This window comes from Lepidochelys kempii, chromosome 5 (genome assembly GCF_965140265.1).
Source record: "Lepidochelys kempii isolate rLepKem1 chromosome 5, rLepKem1.hap2, whole genome shotgun sequence".
Classification (NCBI taxonomy): domain Eukaryota; kingdom Metazoa; phylum Chordata; order Testudines; family Cheloniidae; genus Lepidochelys; species Lepidochelys kempii.
The window spans coordinates 81,973,853-81,995,229 of NC_133260.1; the positions used below are offsets into that span (position 1 = coordinate 81,973,853).

The following is a 21,377-nucleotide window of genomic DNA, read 5'->3' on the forward strand; positions in this document are numbered from 1 at the left end:
CCATGTCTCCATGCAGAAAAGAAGGAAGAGGGCATAATTGGACCAAATATTTTAAATACTTCTTTTGCTTGTGCTTCCTATGCTGATTCAGCAGCAGCTGTTAACTGTATTTTTGTTGAAGATCACGTAATTTCTGAGGCTTTTGTTATACCAGTAATAAAACAAACAGTATAGAGCTAGCTTGTAAACTCTTAGGACAGAGATTGCATCGTCCTTTGTTTCTGCATAGGACCCAACACCTCACTGAGGGACTACCAAAAACAGCTACATAAATTATTATGAATGAATAAATAAATAAATAAATAAAAATAATGAATTATAATCCATTTGGTATATAGTTTAAAATATTTGTCAAATGGAAAAAAAGAATATCAGAATAGGAAGAATCTTTAAGCTTTAAAAGAACACTAAGAGCAAAGATTTATTAGACATATTTTTATTGCTTTTCACTTACTGTTTTCAGTTAGATTTTATATACCACTACTTTGGTATTGTCTTTTATTTTAACAAAGCACCCAACCTACAGTGGCAATTTTTAACTGGCATCTTATAATATACATGGTATCCACACTTTGTAGAGATTTAGGCATTTTGTAAGAAAAAAGTCATTTTTGCCAGATCAAAACTTTCTAAGAAATAATAGCTTCACTTGTGACATCACCACAGAGGTTTCAGAATCCCAAATGGTGGTATAAATCCAAACCAAGTAATTCCCCCAGGAAATCTACAAAATCTTGCATAAATTTACTACATTATGACCAAATATATGATGTGGCGAATGGGTTACCATCCGATTTAATCCAATGAAATGAAACCATGTGTGTAAATCATAGCAGAACTGGAACCGGCTGCAGGTCTTGCCTTGGTATCTTCCAAGCAGTGCATTTCTATCACAACTGATAATTGGTTAAAAACAAGAATGATAATCCCCTCTACAAAAACAAAAATTAAGGCACCATGTCACAAAGACAGACAGAAAGGAAAACTGGCAAGGACAAATCATCCACAAGGATCTTTTTCATGTTTTCTGAATAGAGTTCCTCTTGTGTTGTCAGTTTCAGCAGAGATGTCACAGATTGCATGGACAGAGAAGCTCTCTACTCTCTCAAACCCTGCACATCAGGTTCCAGCACAATGGCAGTGTAGCATGAGGAAAATTACACTGTCCATCTTTGTTACTGTGCTGGTTCTGCAAATAGATACAAGACTTCACTGTCCAGGACTATCTGTCTGGCACCGTTCACAGACACCTCCAAACCTGCAGCAGTCTTTTGCAGGATGCTTTTATTTTTTGCTGACTTAGTGTGGGAAAGACCTGTGACACACAGAAATTGATTGAAATAATTTGAATTACATGTATAATGTTACCTTCTAAAAACATGCGCTTGTTGAAACTTAGGCGTTTCTCATTCATTTTTACTTTATCTTACATAGGTGGGTTGCTGCTACTTTAACAAGCAGCACCGTCTACTTACAAAATCTCTACTGTGCAATAAACATAGCCTTTAAAAGGCTATACAATTTTGTACCCTTTATTGTAATTCTAACTACAGCTTGGGACTCACTTTCCCTCCAGGTAATGAGGAGGTAGAATCTGGAGCGTGGCCCTGTGAGGAGAATAGGAAAGGACTGGCCAGATACTTATGCTTTATCACTCCCCTGCTCCCAGCCCACACAGGGAGCTCTGCTCTGCCAGTCTGCAGGGAATGTGTGAAGACTGGGCAAACCAGGGCAAGGAGCTAGAAGGCTGGGGGCAGACTGCACATCATTCTCCTCCTCACTGACTGGAAATTTTAAGATTTTACTTCAGAAAGTCCAGTAGACTGGTTGGCTGGAAGAGCTGCACAGTTCACAATAGAACAAACATAAATTAAGGCTTTAGGGGAAATGCTACTTATGTTGTAAAAGAGGACATTGCTGTAAGTATGAAACAAACCTAAGGTCTGAGTGCCTGCCCTTCTGGTGTTGCACCGAAGAAGATAAAACTGAGCAAACTCCGTTAAGACCTGGCTCTAAACGTGTGCAGCAAACATCCCAGCTGCAGGCATTAATAGGATATCTGTCTGCCAAAGAAAACAGCCCGGCCACTTGTCGTACAGAATTCATGGCTTTTTACTGTAAAGCTTACAGTAGGCAGGATATGATGAATATCTTGGCAAACGTATCAGAAAAGGGTCTTAGAAATGTCTGAATGCTGAAAAAGGCTGCTGTGGAAGTGTTTTAGCTATATTCTACCTCATCTAATGTACTGTCAAGTTTGAATTTAACACACACAGTGTAATGAACTGGTATGTTATACAAGGAAGGAAAAACAGAAATAGAATTTTATTCTTTAAAAGGCTTGTTTACATTTTGGTATCAAGTTTCATCAAGAGAATTAGTCTGTCGCATATGGGCCTGGCCCTGCAGGGTGAGTGGTGCAGAACCACACCACACAAGAGCGGGAGAAGAACACCAGTGGCATTCTGCCTCCTACGGCATCCTAGTATACTGGGGAGGACGGGGTAGGGGGAGGACAAACTGCTACACTCCTTCAAGGGATGAGGTGAATTCCCACCTGCAAGGGAGTAATTAGGGTACAGTGCCTACATTTCCTTAAGTGCAAGTATGGTAATTCTGCCCACCACTTATGTAGATCATCAGGCAAACAGGGTGGTCCACATAAGCGGTGGGCCCCTTCCCCCTCACTGAACACCATGGAAGTAGTAGGCAGAATCTAGCTCTGAAAGAGTACATTCTCCTCGGGACCCACATGTGTAACTTCCATGAGCACCACCAGATGAGTCAAATGTATCTCTTTTTTAAAATGAGGGTCATGTATAAACTGGAAGTCTTCAAAATAAAAACAAATTTTAGCCATAAGATGACACCTAATATATTGCAGATCAATAAGCTTATGCCAAAGAAATAGGAAGGAGTTTTGTCTGGTTACAGTACCAGACTGGCACTCAGGAGATCCTAGCTCTACCACAGACTCTCCATGTCTCCTTGTGCAAGTCACTTATTGCGTCTCTGCCTGTTTTTCTTCCTATAAAACAAGGAGGAGGAGGAGGAGAATTCTTCCCTACTTTACAAGGGTGTTGTGAGGATAAATTTGTAAATGTTTATGAGCTACTGAGATACTATAAAGACTATAAATAAATAAGAAAAATTAGAACCCTGTGCTATGTAAATGTTATGGGCCAAATCCCCCCAAACAGGTGTCCAAGCTATGTACAGAATGTAGGTATATGTAGGCACGCACAGATAGTTGCATTTACAAATGGGTCTCTTTATGTAGTTATCTGTTGTGTATGCCCTGTAATCCTTATTCAGGGAAAACTCCCATTTATTTCAATGTGAGTTCTGCCTTAGTAAGAACTGCTAGCTCTGGCCTCCCAAAATACTCTATGAACAAAACGTAGATCTTTTACTGATCTTTTAGAAAAGAAACACAGGAGAGTAATACAAAGTAATAGTCTAGCAAAGAAATAAATGGATTTAGTCCTCAACACAGCTGAGGGAAATATACATTTAAGGTAGAAAAAGCATGACATGAACACTCCTATTTATTCCAATTCTTGCTGCCAGAAGATAAAATTTAAAAAAATAAAATACAAAAGTACATGTGAATACTTAAGGCCAAAATATATAGCAGAGAATTTGAAATCTCACCCTCATAGCTGTAAAGCTTACTGTTTTAAAAAAAGGTTTGAATAGTCAGTGTTACATTCCTACCACTCCCATTGAAAACTGGAGTTTTGCCTGGATAAGGATTGTAAGTTTTGCCCTTTTTAAGTCAGCAAGTAATGTTTCATCTGGCCTTCCATACTGAGGGAGGGGAAGGGAAGGGAGTGGGTAGATTTAGTCGGGGATCGGTCCTGCTTTGAGAAGGGGGTTGAACTAGATGACCTCCTGAGGTCCCTTCCAACCCTGATATTCTATGATTCTGTGATTCTACTCAGTAGTGAGACCAGTTTTGTATAATATTTTAAATAAAAAGTAACATTAAAACAATGGACACTCTATTAACTGAATCCTCCTTCTATACACACATTCTCTTCAGATATTTCCTCATAGATGGCCAGTTTCAGATGTCCTTCCCTGTGGCCCTAACCTGAAAACACTTAGGGTATGTCTACACTACGGAATAAGGTCGAATTTATAGAAGTCGTTTTTTTAGAAATTGGTTTTATATATTCGAGTGTGTGTGTCCCCACAGAAGATGCTCTAAGTGCATTAAGTGCATTAACTCGGCGGAGTGCTTCCACAGTACCGAGGCTAGAGTCGACTTCCGGAGCGTTGCACTGTGGGTAGCTATCCCACAGTTCCCGCAGTCTCCGCTGCCCATTAGAATTCTGGGTTGAGATCCCAATGCCTGATGGGGCTAAAACATTGTCGCGGGTGGTTCTGGGTACATATCGTCAGGCCCCCGTTCCCTCCCTCCCTCCGGGAAAGCAAGGGCAGACAATCGTTTCGCGCCTTTTTTCCTGAGTTACCTGTGCAGACGCCATACCACGGCAAGCATGGAGCCCGCTCAGGTAACCGTCACCCTATGTCTCCTGGGTGCTGGCAGACGCGGTACGGCTTTGCTACACAGTAGCAGCAACCCCTTCCTTGTGGCAGCAGATGGTACAGAACGACTGGTAGCCGTCATCGTCATGTCCGAGGTGCTCCTGGCCACGTCGGCTGGGAGCGCCTGGACAGACATGGGCGCAGGGACTTAATTTAGAGTGACTTGACCAGGTCATTCTCTTTAGTTCTGCAGTCAGTCCTATTGAACAGTCTTATGGTGAGCAGGCAGGCGATACGGATTGCTAGCAGTCGTACTGTACCATCTTCTACCGGGCAGGCAAGAGATGAGAATGGCTAGCAGTCGTACTGTACCATCTTCTGCCGAGCAGCCATGAGATGTGGATGGCATGCAGTCCTTCTGCACCGTCTGCTACCAGCCAAAGATGTAAAAGATAGATGGAGTGGATCAAAACAAGAAATAGACCAGATTTGTTCTGTATTCATTTGCTTCCCCCCCTCCCCTGTCTAGGGGACTCATTCCTCTAGGTCACACTGCAGTCACTCACAGAGAAGGTGCAGCGAGGTAAATCTAGCCATGTATCAATCAGAGGCCAGGCTAACCTCCTTGTTCCAATAAGAACAATAACTTAGGTGCACCATTTCTTATTGGAACCCTCCGTGAAGTCCTGCCTGAAATACTCCTTCATGTAAAGACACCCTCTTTGTTGATTTTAGCTCCCTGAAGCCAACCCCGTAAGCCGTGTCGTCAGTCGCCCCTCCCTCCGTCAGGGCAACGGCAGACAATCATTCCGCGCCTTTTTTCTGTGCGGACGCCATACCAAGGCAAGCATGGAAGCCACTCAGCTCACTTTGGCAGTTAGGAGCACATTAAACACCACACGCATTATCCAGCAGTATATGCAGCACCGGAACCTGGCAAAGCGATACCGGGCGAGGAGGCGACGTCAGCGCGGTCACGTGAGTGATCAGGACATAGACACAGATTTCTCTGAAAGCATGGACCCTGCCAATGCATGCATCATGGTGCTAATGGGGCAGGTTCATGCTGTGGAACGCCAATTCTGGGCTCGGGAAACAAGCACAGACTGGTGGGACCGCATAGTGTTGCGGGTCTGGGACGATTCCCAGTGGCTGCGAAACTTTCGCATGCGTAAGGGCACTTTCATGGAACTTTGTGACTTGCTTTCCCCTGCCCTGAGGCGCATGAATACCAAGATGAGAGCAGCCCTCACAGTTGAGAAGCGAGTGGCGATAGCCCTGTGGAAACTTGCAACGCCAGACAGCTACCGGTCAGTTGGGAATCAATTTGGAGTGGGCAAATCTACTGTGGGGGCTGCTGTGATGCAAGTAGTCCACGCAATCAAAGATCTGCTGATATCAAGGGTAGTGACCCTGGGAAATGTGCAGGTCATAGTGGATGGCTTTGCTGTAATGGGATTCCCTAACTATGGTGGGGCCATAGACGGAACCCATATCCCTATCTTGGCACCGGAGCACCAAGCCGGCGAGTACATAAACCGCAAGGGGTACTTTTCAATAGTGCTGCAAGCACTGGTGGATCACAAGGGACGTTTCACCAACATCAACGTGGGATGGCCGGGAAAGGTACATGACGCTCGAATCTTCAGGAACTCTAGTCTGTTTCAAAAGCTGCAGGAAGGGACTTTATTCCCAGACCAGAAAATAACCGTTGGGGATGTTGAAATGCCTATATGTATCCTTGGGGACCCAGCCTACCCCTTAATGCCATGGCTCATGAAGCCGTACACGGGCAGCCTGGATAGTAGTCAGGAGCTGTTCAACTACAGGCTGAGCAAGTGCAGAATGGTGGTAGAATGTGCATTTGGACGTTTAAAGGCGCGCTTGCGCACTTTACTGACTCGCTTAGACCTCAGTGAAACCAATATTCCCACTGTTATTACTGCTTGCTGTGTGCTCCACAATATCTGTGAGAGTAAGGGGGAGACGTTTATGGCGGGGTGGGAGGTTGAGGCAAATCGCCTGGCTGCTGGTTACGCGCAGCCAGATACCAGGGTGGTTAGAAGAGCACAGGAGGGCGCGGTACGCATCAGAGAAGCTTTGAAAACCAGTTTCATGACTGGCCAGGCTACGGTGTGAAAGTTCTGTTTGTTTCTCCTTGATGAAACCCCCCCGCCCCTTGGTTCACTCTACTTCCCTGTAAGCTAACCACCCGCCCCTCCTCCCTTCAATCACCGCTTGCAGAGGCAATAAAGTCATTGTTGCTTCACATTCATGCATTCTTTATTCATTCATCACACAAATAGGGGGATGACTACCAAGGTAGCCCAGGAGGGGTGGTGGAGGAGGGAAGGAAAATGCCACACAGCACTTTAAGCACAGCACTTTAAAAAAGTTTACAACTTTAAAATTTATTGAATGACAGCCTTCTTTTTTTTGGGCAATCCTCTGTGGTGGAGTGGCTGGTCGGCCGGAGGCCACCCCACCGCGTTCTTGGGCGTCTGGGTGTGGAGGCTATGGAACTTGGGGAGGAGGGCGGTTGGTTACACAGGGGCTGCAGTGGCAGTCTGTGCTCCAGCTGCCTTTGCTGCAGCTCAACCATACACTGGAGCATACTGGTTTGGTCCTCCAGCAGCCTCAGCATTGAATCCTGCCTCCTCTCATCATGCTGCTGCCACATTTGAGCTTCAGCCCTCTCTTCAGCCCGCCACTTACTCTCTTCAGCCCGCCACCTCTCCTCCCAGTCATTTTGTGCTTTTCTGCACTCTGACATTATTTGCCTCCACGCATTCGTCTGTGCTCTGTCAGTGTGGGAGGACAGCATGAGCTCGGAGAACATTTCATCGCGAGTGCGTTTTTTTTTCTTTCTAAGCTTCACTAGCCTCTGGGAAGGAGAAGATCCTGTGATCATTGAAACACATGCAGCTGGTGGAGAAAAAAAAAGGGACAGCGGTATTTAAAAAGACACATTTTATAAAACAGTGGCTACACTCTTTCAGGGTAATCCTTGCTGTTAACATTACATACATAGCACATGTGCTTTCGTTACAAGGTCGCATTTTGCCTCCCCCCACCGCATGGCTACCCCCTCAACCTTCCCCCCTCCCTGTGGCTAACAGCGGGGAACATTTCTGTTTAGCCACAGGCAAACAGCCCAGCAGGAATGGGCTCTTCTGAGTGTCCCCTGAAAAGCACTCTATTTCAACCAGGCGACCATGAATTATATCTCACTCTCCTGAGGATAACACAGAGAGATAAAGAACGGATGTTGTTTGAATGCCAGCAAACATACACTGCAATGCTTTGTTCTACAATGATTCCCGAGTACATGTTACTGGCCTGGAGTGGTAAAGTGTCCTACCATGAAGGACGCAATAAGGCTGCCCTCCCCAGAAACCTTTTGCAAAGGCTTTAGGAGTACATCTAGGAGAACCGCGAATGCCAGGGCAAAGTAATCCTTTCACATGCTTGCTTTTAAACCATGTATAGTATTTTAAAAGGTATACTCACCAGAGGTCCCTTCTCCGCCTGCTGGGTCCAGGAGGCAGCCTTGGGTGGGTTCTGGGGGTACTGGCTCCAGGTCCAGGGTGAGAAACAGTTCCTGGCTGTCGGGAAAACCGGTTTCTCCGCTTGCTTGCTGTGAGCTATCTACAACCTCATCATCATCATCTTCTTCGTCCCCAAAACCTGCTTCCGTATTGCTTCCATCTCCATTGAAGGAGTCAAACAACACGGCTGGGGTAGTGGTGGCTGAACCCCCTAAAATGGCATGCAGCTCATCATAGAAGCGGCATGTTTGGGGCTCTGACCCGGAGCGGCCGTTCGCCTCTCTGGTTTTCTGGTAGGCTTGCCTCAGCTCCTTCAGTTTCATGCGGCACTGCTTCGGGTCCCTGTTATGGCCTCTGTCCTTCATGCCCTGGGAGATTTTCACAAAGGTTTTGGCATTTCGAAAACTGGAACGGAGTTCTGATAGCACAGATTCCTCTCCCCAAACTGCGATCAGATCCCGTACCTCCCGTTCGGTCCATGCTGGAGCTCTTTTGCGATTCTGGGACTCCATCATGGGCACCTGTGCTGATGAGCTCTGCATGGTCACCTGCAGCTTGCCACGCTGGCCAAACAGGAAATGAGATTCAAAAGTTCACGGTTCTTTTCCTGTCTACCTGGCCAGTGCATCTGAGTTGAGAGTGCTGTCCAGAGCAGTCACAATGGAGCACTCTGGGATAGCTCCCGGAGGCCAATACCATCGAATTGTGTCCACAGTACCCCAAATTCGAGCCGGCAAGGTCGATTTAAGCGCTAATCCACTTGTCAGGGGTGGAGTAAGGAAATCGATTTTAAGAGCCCTTTAATTCGAAATAAAGGGCTTCATTGTGTGGACGGGTGCAGGTTTACATCGATTTAACGCTGCTAAATTCGACTTAAAGTCCTAGTGTAGACCAGGGCTTACATGACCACTTCCATTAACTTCAGGTGTAACCATCAGTAGGACTGGGCACTCCATTTTTTACTCAGACTCTCACTGAAGCAAAAGGAATTTTAATCAAGAAATGCCTGAGTAAAGATTGAGGCATGGATTGTCACCCACAAAATCTGTGCATCGCTGGTCCCTCCCATGCATCAATTTCATCCCTCCCGCCCCTCAGACTATGGCTATGTCTACATGCTACCATCGATGATGGCATGTAGGACATATGTAGCTACATGCCACAGTCAAAAGCAGGCTGCATCCACACAGCAGTGTGTAACTGCACATGTCAGTGAAAGGCTGTGGCAGTGGGGAAAGGATCAGCAACAGGGAACTGCCTGTGCCTTTCCCCACCACAGGAATTTTCCCCTGTGATGGGAAAAGGCTCTAGCAGCGGAACACTCCATAGTTAAAAAAAAAGCAGCATAGATGGGGGAGGGGTGGGGTTAAGGAAGGCACTACTTGGATGAGTAGGTACATATCCACAGGGTTCAGGATGTACGCTATTCACCCAAGCAGAGCCTCACCATCTACACTGCTATTTATACCCATGTCAGGGGGGCATATAGGGTATGTACTCTTCACGCTGCTGAAAGAAATGTGCAGCGTAAATATACGTTATCTCTTTCCCCTAATACACCAGGCTGCTGTGTGAAATTCCACACACACACGAACACATACGTCTCCCCACAGAGCTTATTTAGGAAGATAATATAAAGGTGGGGTTATAGCTTCTCTTCTGCATCAACCTCTCCTCCCCATTGGGGATGCTGCAGCCAGGGACTCCCTGGTACCATGCCCAGTCACATAGCCAGTGCCTACTTGGGGACAGAGCAGATGCGCTGATGCACATAGTCTTTTCTGTAGGGGAAAACCACAACCAACTCCCTTTTGCCTTCTGATGGATGATGATAGGAAGGGTAGAGCAGCACAAAGGGAGATTTCCTTCCAAGATGCCCTTCCATGGGGATGATCTGGCCCAGAATAAAAACCTCAGGACTTTGCCCTGTATTAATCAGTACTTGTCCAGATCTTGTAGTGCCTTAGAGGGAAAAGAAAAACTAAAAAGGTGTACTCAAGTCCCAAAACACAGGCTAAATTGATGCTATGACTCTGTTAACTAAAATCATTCCAAAGACTGGCCTGACTACATATAGGAGATTTTATTAAACTATTTCCTTACCACCTCATGATCATTTTACTCAGCGGAAAACATAAGCCAGTGAGCTATAAATTGCAACGCTATAAGAAAATGTTTGCACCTGCATCAGTTCTTGTGGGTGGAAGGTGGAGACAGGACTATGTGATATCTTTTACTGAACCAAAAGAACAAGTGACCTTTCTGAGCTTATTGGTTCTATGTCAAAACATATATGCTGGACCAGTAAGCTATCCCCTTCAACCAATGTTTTTATAGAAATATAAACTCTCTTTGTAATGTTCATATTACAGTAAATTAAAGTGTATAACTTTTTGTTATATGCACTCTATTTTTCAGGGTGTCAGGTGCCAGGAAATAATGATTACTTTCCCTATAGGAAACTATGGCTCTTTGAGATGTGTTGTCCACACAGATTCCGCACTTGATGCACATGCACATCTCTGCATGAGATCCGATTCTTTTGAATAGCAGTGTCTGGTGGGACTGCACCTACCCCCTGCACACCCTTTCACTTCCTGTGGCCAACTCAGGCCACAGTCCCGCACTCAGTTTCTTCACCAATAAGAAGGCCTAGAACAGGTACTGGTCAGCAGGAATGGAAGTCAGGACATGGAATCTGTGTGGACAACAGACAACTTGAAGAAGTACATTTACAGGAAGGTAAGTAATCATTATTTCTTCTTCAAGCAACTGTCCACATAGCTTCCGCTCTTGGCGATAGGTAGGCAGTTATACCAGTGTCAGGAGATAGGTGAGAGGAGGCCCATTGAAAGAGGACCCCCCTACTAAATTTCCCATTCAGCAGGGAAGCTTGCAGCAGGGAAAAATGTGAGGACTGAACTCTACAGTTTTGCTCTGCATTATTCTGATACGGGGGCAGGCTTCAGAAGTTGCCTGGGCATGGGTGGAATTACCGCTGACCCGTCCAGGTGAATCTTTCTTGGCTCAGGTATAGTAAGTCTAAATACAGTCTGAGGCCTACTTAGCTAGCCTCCATGTGGATACCAGTTGATCCTTAACCCTTTCAGCAAACATCACAAAGAGTCTGGATGAACATCTGAATGGTCTGGTTGTGTCCAAACAAAAGGTTAATGTCCTCACAACATCCAGTGTGCAGAGTTTATTTCTGCTTGGAGAGGGATGTGTTTTGGGGAAGAAAAACAGGAGGTGAATAGGTTGGTTGATGTCAAAGTCTGAGATCACCTTATGCAGAAATGTTGGGTGAGGCCTGACTGAGCCTGTATATGGTGGGCCTGCTGTGAGAGCCTGAATCTCTCCTATCCATCTTGCAGACATGAGGACCACCAGGAAGGCAATTTCATGGAAAGATAGCAGAACAGCATGTAGCCAAAGTTCAAATGGGGAACTCAACAATACCATTAAAACCAGATTGAGGTCTCATGAAGGAGGGGCTCTCAAACTGGTGGAAACATACGTGGAAGCCCTCTGAAAAATCTCAACACTCTGGAGTGTGAGAAAACAATGCATCACTGAAGAGGAGGATTACTGGGGGATATCACTGGAGATGCACCCAAACTGAACTAAAGGAAAGTCTGGTTTGTTTCAAGTGGAGTAAATATTATAGCAGGTATTCAGGCTGTTACTGGTGAAATATTCCACAGCCCCACAGGTACTGGGTCTGTTACTGGTGAAAGCTGACACTGCATTGCCCAGACAGAGAATCGCTTCCATTTGGCTCTATATGTTAGCCTAGTCAAGGGCTTCCTGCTGCAAAGGAGAATGTCTTGTAGTGCAGCAGAATAGCTTTTCTCTCTATCACTCATCCAGCCAGCTTCCCCACAAAAGCAGTGGCCAGGAAGTCAAGTACTCAAACCACTAGGCTGACTGGCCGTCCAACACCCCTGTTACACTGCTCTTAACTGCAGTGAAAAATGAAATAATCAAAGAAAACCTAATAATTTAACTAGTGAAACTTCAAACTTGAAAACCAATAACTTCATAAGCAAAGAACATTGATATTGTGGTTCTGTCTTGCAGACACAGGAGGCAAGAGGAAACTGAGCATGAGCTGCAGTTGCCCCATCTTTTTTACCCGTGCTATGGGAAGGCAGAGGGCAAGAATATTGAAGGAGTGGCTCCAATGGGCACTACTATTCAAAATAATCTGATCCTGTATGCATGGGGCGCTTGCACCCCAAGTGTGGAATATGTGTGGACAATCAAAGATGAGTAAAGGGCTAGAATGTTAAGCTCTGTCTACATTAGGAAAATTTCAAAAAATTGCACCAACATAACAATGTTGATGTATTACACCAGCACAAATATCTCTAATGTAGACAGGCTCTTCCTTCTCTCCACCTTAGTACAGTGGGCTGCTAGCCAGGTAGGAAATAAAACCTTTTTGATTATTCAACTTGAAATAACAACAGGTGCTTCAAACCACACATACTGTTATCTAATTTCAGTTCTTCCATGTACACTGACTTAAACTGCCTATATTCCCTTATTTAAACACCATATACAGTAAAGGGTTGTACCAAATTCATTCATTTGTCCTTGTGAACCTTATCTGGGAGAATTGTTGAATAGCCTTTTTTTAAAAAAATTATTAAAAAGAGCTTTGGATGATTTAAAGGAGCAAAATGCAAAGCATGTTTTAACTGCCCTCTTAACAAGCAGGGATATCCTTGAACAAGTTCTCCTCTTGGCATTAGTATACTTTATTTGATGCCAGGCACAAACATTACATGTTCAGATTTCTGACCCACAATCAGCCAATATAAACTCATGTAAGTATTTGTATACACTGGCATCCAAGACGCTAATAAAATGCAACCCCATGCCATGCTGAACAGGTCATTTTAAAGAAGCATATCCTTTTGAAACATCGGGTGGGGGGGACACGACTAAGCAAGTGATCAGACTTGAATGAAAAAACACAACAAAATAGTTTAAACATTAAAATGATACATAAACTGCTTTCCTTTTACTGTTTGACATAATGAGAATTTTTTGGTTTTGTTTTACTCTGTTCTGTTAAACAGAAGAAAAAGGGGAAACTATTTTTCAGGGAATATTTATCACCCAATCTGCAAGTGATTCTTTTCTGTGAGCTTATTAACTTGCTTTAATATCTTAACTTCTACAAATAAGTTTACAATATGGTTTCACTAACTATTTGGATTGTAAATCTACAGCAAACCCCAAATGTTTTCCATTATATAACCACTTTATAAGCCTCCCTCATGCAAAACTCTGATTGATAGATTTCAGTGTTTCACATCTGTTACAGTGAGCGCAGTACACAACAAAATAACAGCTTCACCCATTTTCTTTAAAATGTGACCTCAAGCATTAGCACATATTCATTTTGAAACTAGTTATTTACTGTTTGTCAAGAATGAGTTGTTTGCATCTCTTCTGCCTCAATTGCCAGTGACAAGATGCCATAAAATGGGATTCAATCTAATCCTAAATGTATTAGTACAAAGAGCAATTAGATAATAATATTCCAATTGATAGTAAAGGGGATGCATACATACAGTATTATCAATTCATTGTCTAGTTTAAACTAAAAATAATGGGTGCCACTAAGGTCTGGCTTTAGCCACATCTAATCTATTTGTTAACTTTTTCTGTGACTCTCGCAGAGTGGAGAAAGGCTTTAAAATGGGGCCTTGTCCTCAGAAAATTTAACAAATCCTCACCTTGACTAGTGGAGGGGAATTAAGCAGAAGCATTCTTTCTCTATCCTGACAGTCAGGGCCACAGGGAAGAAGCCCTATGTGAGGTCCTGGATGACAGCTCCACTTTTGAAAAGCCATGTTGGGACACTGCCTGACCCATTTAGTCAGACAGCTAGGAAGATATTGGGGAGGCACTACACCTTCTGCTCATTCTGTTCATCATCTCCAACGACCTAACTGTCATATTTATCACGGTGGCGTGTGGAGTCTGTGACATTACTCCTGGAGATGAGGTGGCTGTGAGTGCCAGCAGACACACTCAAAGTGAGGTTCTTCCCCTCAGGATCTGCAGAAGCATCAACAGCTACAGAGCCTGGGCACAATACAGAGCTGCTGAAGGCTCTGTGAAGCAGACATTGCGAGGACCAAGATTTGATTCATTGATCTGAAACTGTATCATAATGGTCACCAACAAATGTTATCTTTGTTCAGGTGCTATCCTTTTCATTTTAAAAATACCTTCTTTGGGCCTCTCCCTGTGGCCTTTTCTTGAGAAAGACTCCCACTGGCTCCCAGGGGAGTATTGCCAGACTGAACATAGGAGTCAGGCCTTCCATTCCCTTCCACCCTATAATGCATTGCTTGTCCACCCTAAAACTCCCACTGATTTTATTGGGTATTGCAGGTGTGCAAGGAATACAGGATCTTGCCCTTCACGTATAATGTACACAGGCATAAATTATAGAACCTTACATTGAATAAAAGCCTCCACTCAGCAATTTAAAAAAGAAATGGAGGCAAGATGGCTATAAACAATAACAAAACACACTATTTCTAACTGGCACAATATCCAAACAAAATGTATATTCGTTTAGCATTTAATTGTCTTCACTCCATTTTTCAATTGACAAGCTGAAGATTAGTCTGTTCAAGTTTTCTCAAATTTTCTATTCAACATTTCTGATTATTGTTTATTCTAATGTTAATATATTTGTTGGTGATATGATTGCAAGTAAATACTTTTGGATTTTGGGCAGATTACTTATTGTCTGAGACTTGTTAAAGATGGCTTGGATGGCATTGAAAAAATATACTGTGTTGCCAATATTTTTACAAGCATAAATAATTCTGTTTCTATTCACATATCCCATAATATTTTTTAATAGGTGGGGCTGTCAACACTACCAAGTACTATGGTTGCTCAACACTTCCCATTATAAACTCCTGTTTTCAGTTTCCTATAATTTCCTCAAACTTTATCCATTCAGACTAATTTATTTATTTATTTTATGCTTCGTGTCTGTCTCAGACTGAATTTTTTGGGAAAATTTTAGCCAAAACAGTTCAACTGTTTCTGAGAACAAGACTAGGGGAAAGTATGCTGTTTTGCCCATGTTAAAAAATTCTGGCAACCTTTTCTCTGGAAACATCTAGTGCACCCCTCTGGAGGGACTTCAAGTTTGGCAGGGGTGAGCCTTTGTGTCAGGGATGTGCTGTTTGCAAACCCTGCCAAATTTGGGCAGATTTTCACAAAATTATATGCTTTTGAAAATCACAGTTCACACATGCTCAGTAGAGACTTGCTAGAGCTTAGAACCTTCTGAGCTTTTTACTGCAGTCATAATGAGCACATTGGCACCTCTCAGAGCTCTCAGTGCTGACTGAGCTGTGCATGCACCATCCCCACAGAGTGACAAAGCGTGCTCCAGCTGAGGGACTCAAAAGAAATTTCCTGGGAATGACTTCTCCCAGCTGCTGTGGGCTGGAGTGGGGCCAGGCACCAGAATTGAGAGCAGGGAGCTTGCTTCTCCTGTGCTCTCAATGATCCCTCTCTGCTGACACCTAGGCAGTGTGGAGGAGGAAGCCATCTAATTCAAACACAGAGGTAGTAAGAGCTGGTGCAGGGGAGAAGACAATGAGTCTGGTGAGACTGGGACTGGAAATGGTTGGAGAGAAAAAAAAATGGTTATTAACCTGTCCATAACTGTTGTTCTTCAAGATCTGTTGCTCATGTCCATTCCACGTTAGGTGTGCGCATGCCACTTGCACCATTACCAGAGATATTTCCCTCGGTGGTATTCATCCTTCTTGGCAACCAACCCCAACAGAGGGGTAGGAGGGTGGGTTCTGTAATGGACATGAGTAACATATCTCGAAGAATAACAGTAATGGAAAGGTTAGTTGATCCTGGGGAAACCAGAATGGCCATTGCATAGACCATTGTCCTCCTGGCCAGGCAACAGCATGGGGACCCGCACCGATGTCCAACGGCATGTAGGATGGATACTGATAGCTCTTAAGCTAAACATAAGGCCAGATTCTTCAAATGAAGAATCCTCTCTAGACAACCACAGGGGAGAAGTACCTCTTTTTGCCTCTGACCACTGGCGGATGTCCGGTGACCTGATGCCTGGTGACCACTGGCGGACCAGGGATGACTTTGAAGTGAGCTGTAGCTCACGAAAGCTCATGCTCAAATAAATTGGTTAGTCTCTAAGGTGCCACAAGTACTCCTTTTCTTTTTGCGAATACAGACTAACACGGCTGTTACTCTGAAATTTGAAGAGGAGAGAAGACATTGATTCTCTCTGAAGGGTACCAGACAGCCTGGTGCTGGGAAGAAACTCGGAGCACTATGTTCCCTTCTGCTCAAAGTCACCGGAGCTGACCTAAATGGGGTCAGTGGGACTGGGAGTGACATTAAGTCTCTGGCTGCAACGAAGGCATGTGAGGTTGAAGGCATCACAATCCCGCTGGTGCTGTGATGACCTCCTGGCGTCGGCAGGAGGTTCAGCACCAGACTCAACAATCTCAGTGGAGTCAACTGTGCTGCCATGGGACCGGGCTGGAAGAGTGACCCGACGCAGGTCACACTCCACTGCCTTCCCTCTGCTTGCCTTTCTTTGGCACTGGTGAGCACCCTCTGTCGGTAGGCTGCTTTTTACGTTTCTTCCTTGGCACCGGAGATGGAGAGTGGTGCCAGGATGTGCACAGTGCCAGAGGAGTGCTTCGCACCAAGGCCAAAGTACTCGGTGCCAGATCTGAGCAGCTTAGTTCTGAAATCGGTCTAAGAGCAGCTTCCATTAGGATAGCCTTAAGTCTAATCACTTTATCCTTCTTTGTGCAAGATTTAAAGTCCCAACAAATTTGCCAGCAGTCTTTCACGTGAGATTCTCCCAGACACTTCAGACAACTGGAGCGTGGTTGCTCATGGGCACAGGTTTGCCACAGGAGGCACAAGGTTTGAAGCCCAGGGACCAGGGCATGCCCATTCCCTGGGGCAAAGAAAGCACCTTAATGATAAGGGGAGAGGGTTCTAACTATTTACACAAATACTATTTACAATATATACACTATAAACTAAACTATGAAACTGAGAACAAAATAACACTGATAGGCGCCTTGCTGAAGCAAGATTAGACATTCCAGCAAATATCATGGGTAGTAAATAGGAACTGAGAGGGCACATGGCCAGCGGCACCCCTTACACCAGCGCATAAGCACACAGACCAGAGGGCACTAGAGCCGATCCGATGGATACCACTGAAGAAAAAATCTCTCGCTATAGTGTACATGGCAAACACATGCCTAACATGGAATGGACATGAGCAAACACTCAAAAAAGAACTGACTGCAAATTGGAGAGAGAGACTGAGATTGGTTGTGCAAGGGACTGGCTGAACACGAGTTTGTAAGATGGAGTGAGGAGGGCAGACTGGGACTGGTTGGGCTGGGAGGCTGGGACTGGGACCTAATGAAGGACATGGGAGGAGGAGGGAACATTAAGATCAGATGTTGGAGGGAAGTGGGGAGTCCGGGACTGGCTGGACAAGGTGCCCAGGACTAGGAACCAGTGGTGAGGGAATGGGGGAGGAGAGAGAGACAAGGACCTGAGGTCAGGGGAAAGAGCTGAAATTGAGTGGGCAAAGAGACTGTGACAAGGAGCCCAAGAGAAGGAAAACTGAGCTGAGATTGGATGAGAAGCCCAGTAAGGGAGACAGGGTCTGGAAGCCATTGTGGGGGAAGGGAGAGACAGATGAAGAGCTGGGAGGGGGAAATTGGGACTGACTGGGCAAGACGACTGGGACTTGGTGTGGGGAGGGGGAGAGACTGGGTTGAGATTGGGACAGCAAGTCCAAAAGGAAAGACTAGGAAGCTGGGAATGGGATGAGAAGCCTGAAAAGCAGAGACTGGGACTGGGTAGGCAAGAAGCCAAGAGTAGAGAAGAGACTAGACAGGAACAGACTGGAGAGGACAGAGCAGAAGGATCAAGCTTAGGCAAATGGACAGAAGAGTCTGTACCCACAAAAATACATACCTCTCACAGCCTGCAATGGAACACAAGATTTCTGAGTCTCACCATTCTTCTGCTGACAGCAAATATTTGTGAAAATCTCTGATGTATATTTGTGTATTATTCTTCTCTAGCGCTTGTCCATGCAGAGGATAACACCACACCATTACTATCCATTAGCTCAAAGCAGAGATGTGTGTAAGGTATCTAAAAATTCCAATCTTGCTGATGAATCATGCTGGTGTCAATATGTTGCCACAAAATAGAACTTCTGTTTTTTCAGTTTTTTTTTTTTTTTAAAAACAAAACAAGGAAATTGCACACAAAACATTACATTAAAAGTACATTATTAAGGTTTCAAAGTCAACCACTCAAAATGGAGAAAATGTCAAAATTAAGGCTGCATGGGCAACTTTCATTCGCCCCCTCCCTTGCGCATGTGCATTAGGATACAATCACATACAAATCACAAACTACTTTTTCCACAGGATCCCTGACTTTTCCAGTGCACAGAATGGATTAGCTCTGGGGATGCATAAGGGTTTTGTAGTGAAGGAGACAGTTGTTTGTAGGGCCCTTCCCTTTTTGGTTGCAGAATTTGGGAAGTGTGTAGTGAATGTAACAGGAGACTGCAGGAAGACAAAGGATGGTCTCATGGTTAAGACAGCTGTATGCTGCCTGGAAACCTGCATTCTATCCCTGCCTCTGCCACAGAATTCCTGCATGATGGTAGCAAGTCGCTTAAACCAAACTTTTCACATGTGGCCATTAGCTGATAGATTTGTTCTCTTCCTTCGCTCAAATAGGCACTATACATTTTTACTTTATTCTCTAACTCCAGATCATCACAACATAAATGCTCTCATTTGCACCTGCAATACAGGGAACACTGAATTGAAACAATTAAAAGTGACAGGTTTCAGAGTAGCAGCCGTGTTAGTCTGTATTCGCAAAAAGAAAAGGAGGACTTGTGGCACCTTAGAGACTTGCATAATGACAGTGACTACTTTAAAAAAATTAAGTGTTGAAATAATGTGCCCATTAAATAAAATACCCAAGGTAAAATCCTGACCCCACATTAGACAAAGGGTACGTCTTCACTACCCACCGGCTGGGCGGGTAGTGATCAATCTATCGGGGATTGATTTATCACGTCTCATCGAGCTGCAATAAATCGATCCCCGAATCGACACCTGTACTCCACCTTCGCAGGAGGAGTAAGCGGAGTTCAAAACCCCCTGCCCCAGTGTAGCCCAGGCCAAAGAGAGTTTGGCCACTGATTTAAATGGAGTCAGAATTTTTTTTTTCTCTCCTCCTTACTGTTGTTCTGAACAGGCTTCTGGGCAGGTTGAGACCCACAGTAACAAATATTCTTGGGTTCACCCATCTTCCTCCACCCACATTTTTGCAGGCCAGCAAAGGCAAAGCCTGACTTTCAAACCTCTGACCCCACGCTCCACCTGCTCCCCAGACTCCTGCATGTTCCCAGGAAACAAACACCCAACACCTGGCTCCTTGCTTTGCCCAGCTGCTGTTTCACAGCTTCTGTGAAGAAAACCCAGGTATTCTAGAGTCAGGCTATCCCTGTTGCTCCTCTTGGCCCAGACCCAGATGAAGCCTGGCTCTTGTGAAGTCCCGCTGCAATATCAGTCCAAGCCCTGTAATTTTGCAGCTAAAAAACCAGATCAGAGTCCGAAGGTATGCATAATGCAGCATGGACATGATAATGTAACGCCAGCAGACCCCAGTCGTCGGCAGGCGGGGTCGAACCAGGGACCTCTGGAGATTAGTGCCTGAGCCTCGACAGCATAAGCAAAAAGCCAACTTGCTATTAGCTAAGGCTGTAGAGCAGACTCATTTAACTCTCTCTAAGTGGTCTCGGTGCCACTAGATGGGACACAACACCACACCCAGTAGGCATGTGTTGTACAATAGCATGGCTGTAAGTCCCAAGTTCAGCAACTGTAAGCCCAGGTTTACAAAGCCCAGGTGGACATTCAAGTTCAGGTTTAGAAACACCAGGTCCACAAGCCCACGTCCCACAGACCTGGGTTTACAATACAATGTAGGCATACCCTACAAGGCTCCTGATATTCCCTGATCCTTGTTTGTCTCTGTGGTCCAAAGGGAGGTCCCCTTGGTCCACCGGCCAGGGTTCTCGAATTCCCCGGCCATTTGCACAGGGGCAACCTAAAATACATACACACAGCTCCTGTTGCTTCTCAGCCATGGTGCTGGGGCCTGGACAAGCAAAGGCCTGGCTAGCTCCAAATTCAGAAACAACAGCAACTCTGAATATTATTGGTTAACACTTTCTTGAAGGGCTTGGGGAAGAAAATGCACACAAGTGTCTCCCAAAGCAATACATGAGCATAATGGCATCATACTAGAAGACCAGGAGAAAATAAGTGAAACTGACCACCAACAAAAGAGGAAAACTGGCTATACAGAAAATATTGTCAAATGCATAAAATAAATGAACTGGAAAAGCAGAGGGAACAAAATCCTTTAACTTTTGTTGTTTGTTTTTGTTTTGTTTTAGTCTTTTTAATAACATTAAATATTTTGTATAATAACATAGACACAGAATTTTCATATGGAAATGTGATTTCCAAATTGATAGTGTTGCTCTTTGAATTTTGTATCCCTGTATTTGACTGCAAGCAAAACTACCGAGCTAAGACTACTTCAACATTTGGCCATAGACATCTAACCACATTTGTTTGTTTTTAAATGAACTCAACTCAGTATCAAAGAATCTAGTAGCTTACTTAAACTGCCTCCTAACGGCAAACCAAAAGACCGCCCTTTCTCTACTATCAGACTTGAAAGTAAAGTTGCCTTTGCTTTCTAAGAAAATGTTCGCTAGAACAAGTAAAGTTCTAATGTTCTTGTTTCTTTTAATCACGTCGTAACAGTAAATTCACATAAATAAATATTGAAATAAAACTGATGTGCATCAGAAGGTAAAAAAAAATCAAGCAATAATTTTAACTGTAAACATATTTCACTGCTGTGAACATCTAACCTGTACAAACTACAGTGACACCTCTCAGATGAACAGTTCATAAATTACTAGAACGGTTAAGATTATATACGGCACTAGAGCTATATACACTTAACAATTTTCCATTACACTGCTTTGAAACTTCAAAAAGTTTTTGCTTTTAGCCAATCAACGTGTTCACCAAGTAAGCAAACTCTATTTGTAGAATACCAACAATGTCTGAGTCTCAACTGGATTGGTAAATTAAAGCAAAAATTAAACTCCACTGCACTAAAAGTATGTAGTCTCCTTTGGGACTTGTACTT

The 21,377-nt window shown here is 44.3% G+C and overlaps 1 protein-coding gene across 1 annotated transcript in view; it reads right to left on the reverse strand.

Moving 5' to 3' along the window:
* Positions 1-21,377, reverse strand: part of FBN2 (fibrillin 2) — a 254,203-nt gene that overhangs the window by 171,115 nt on the left and 61,711 nt on the right. The window lies entirely within an intron of this gene.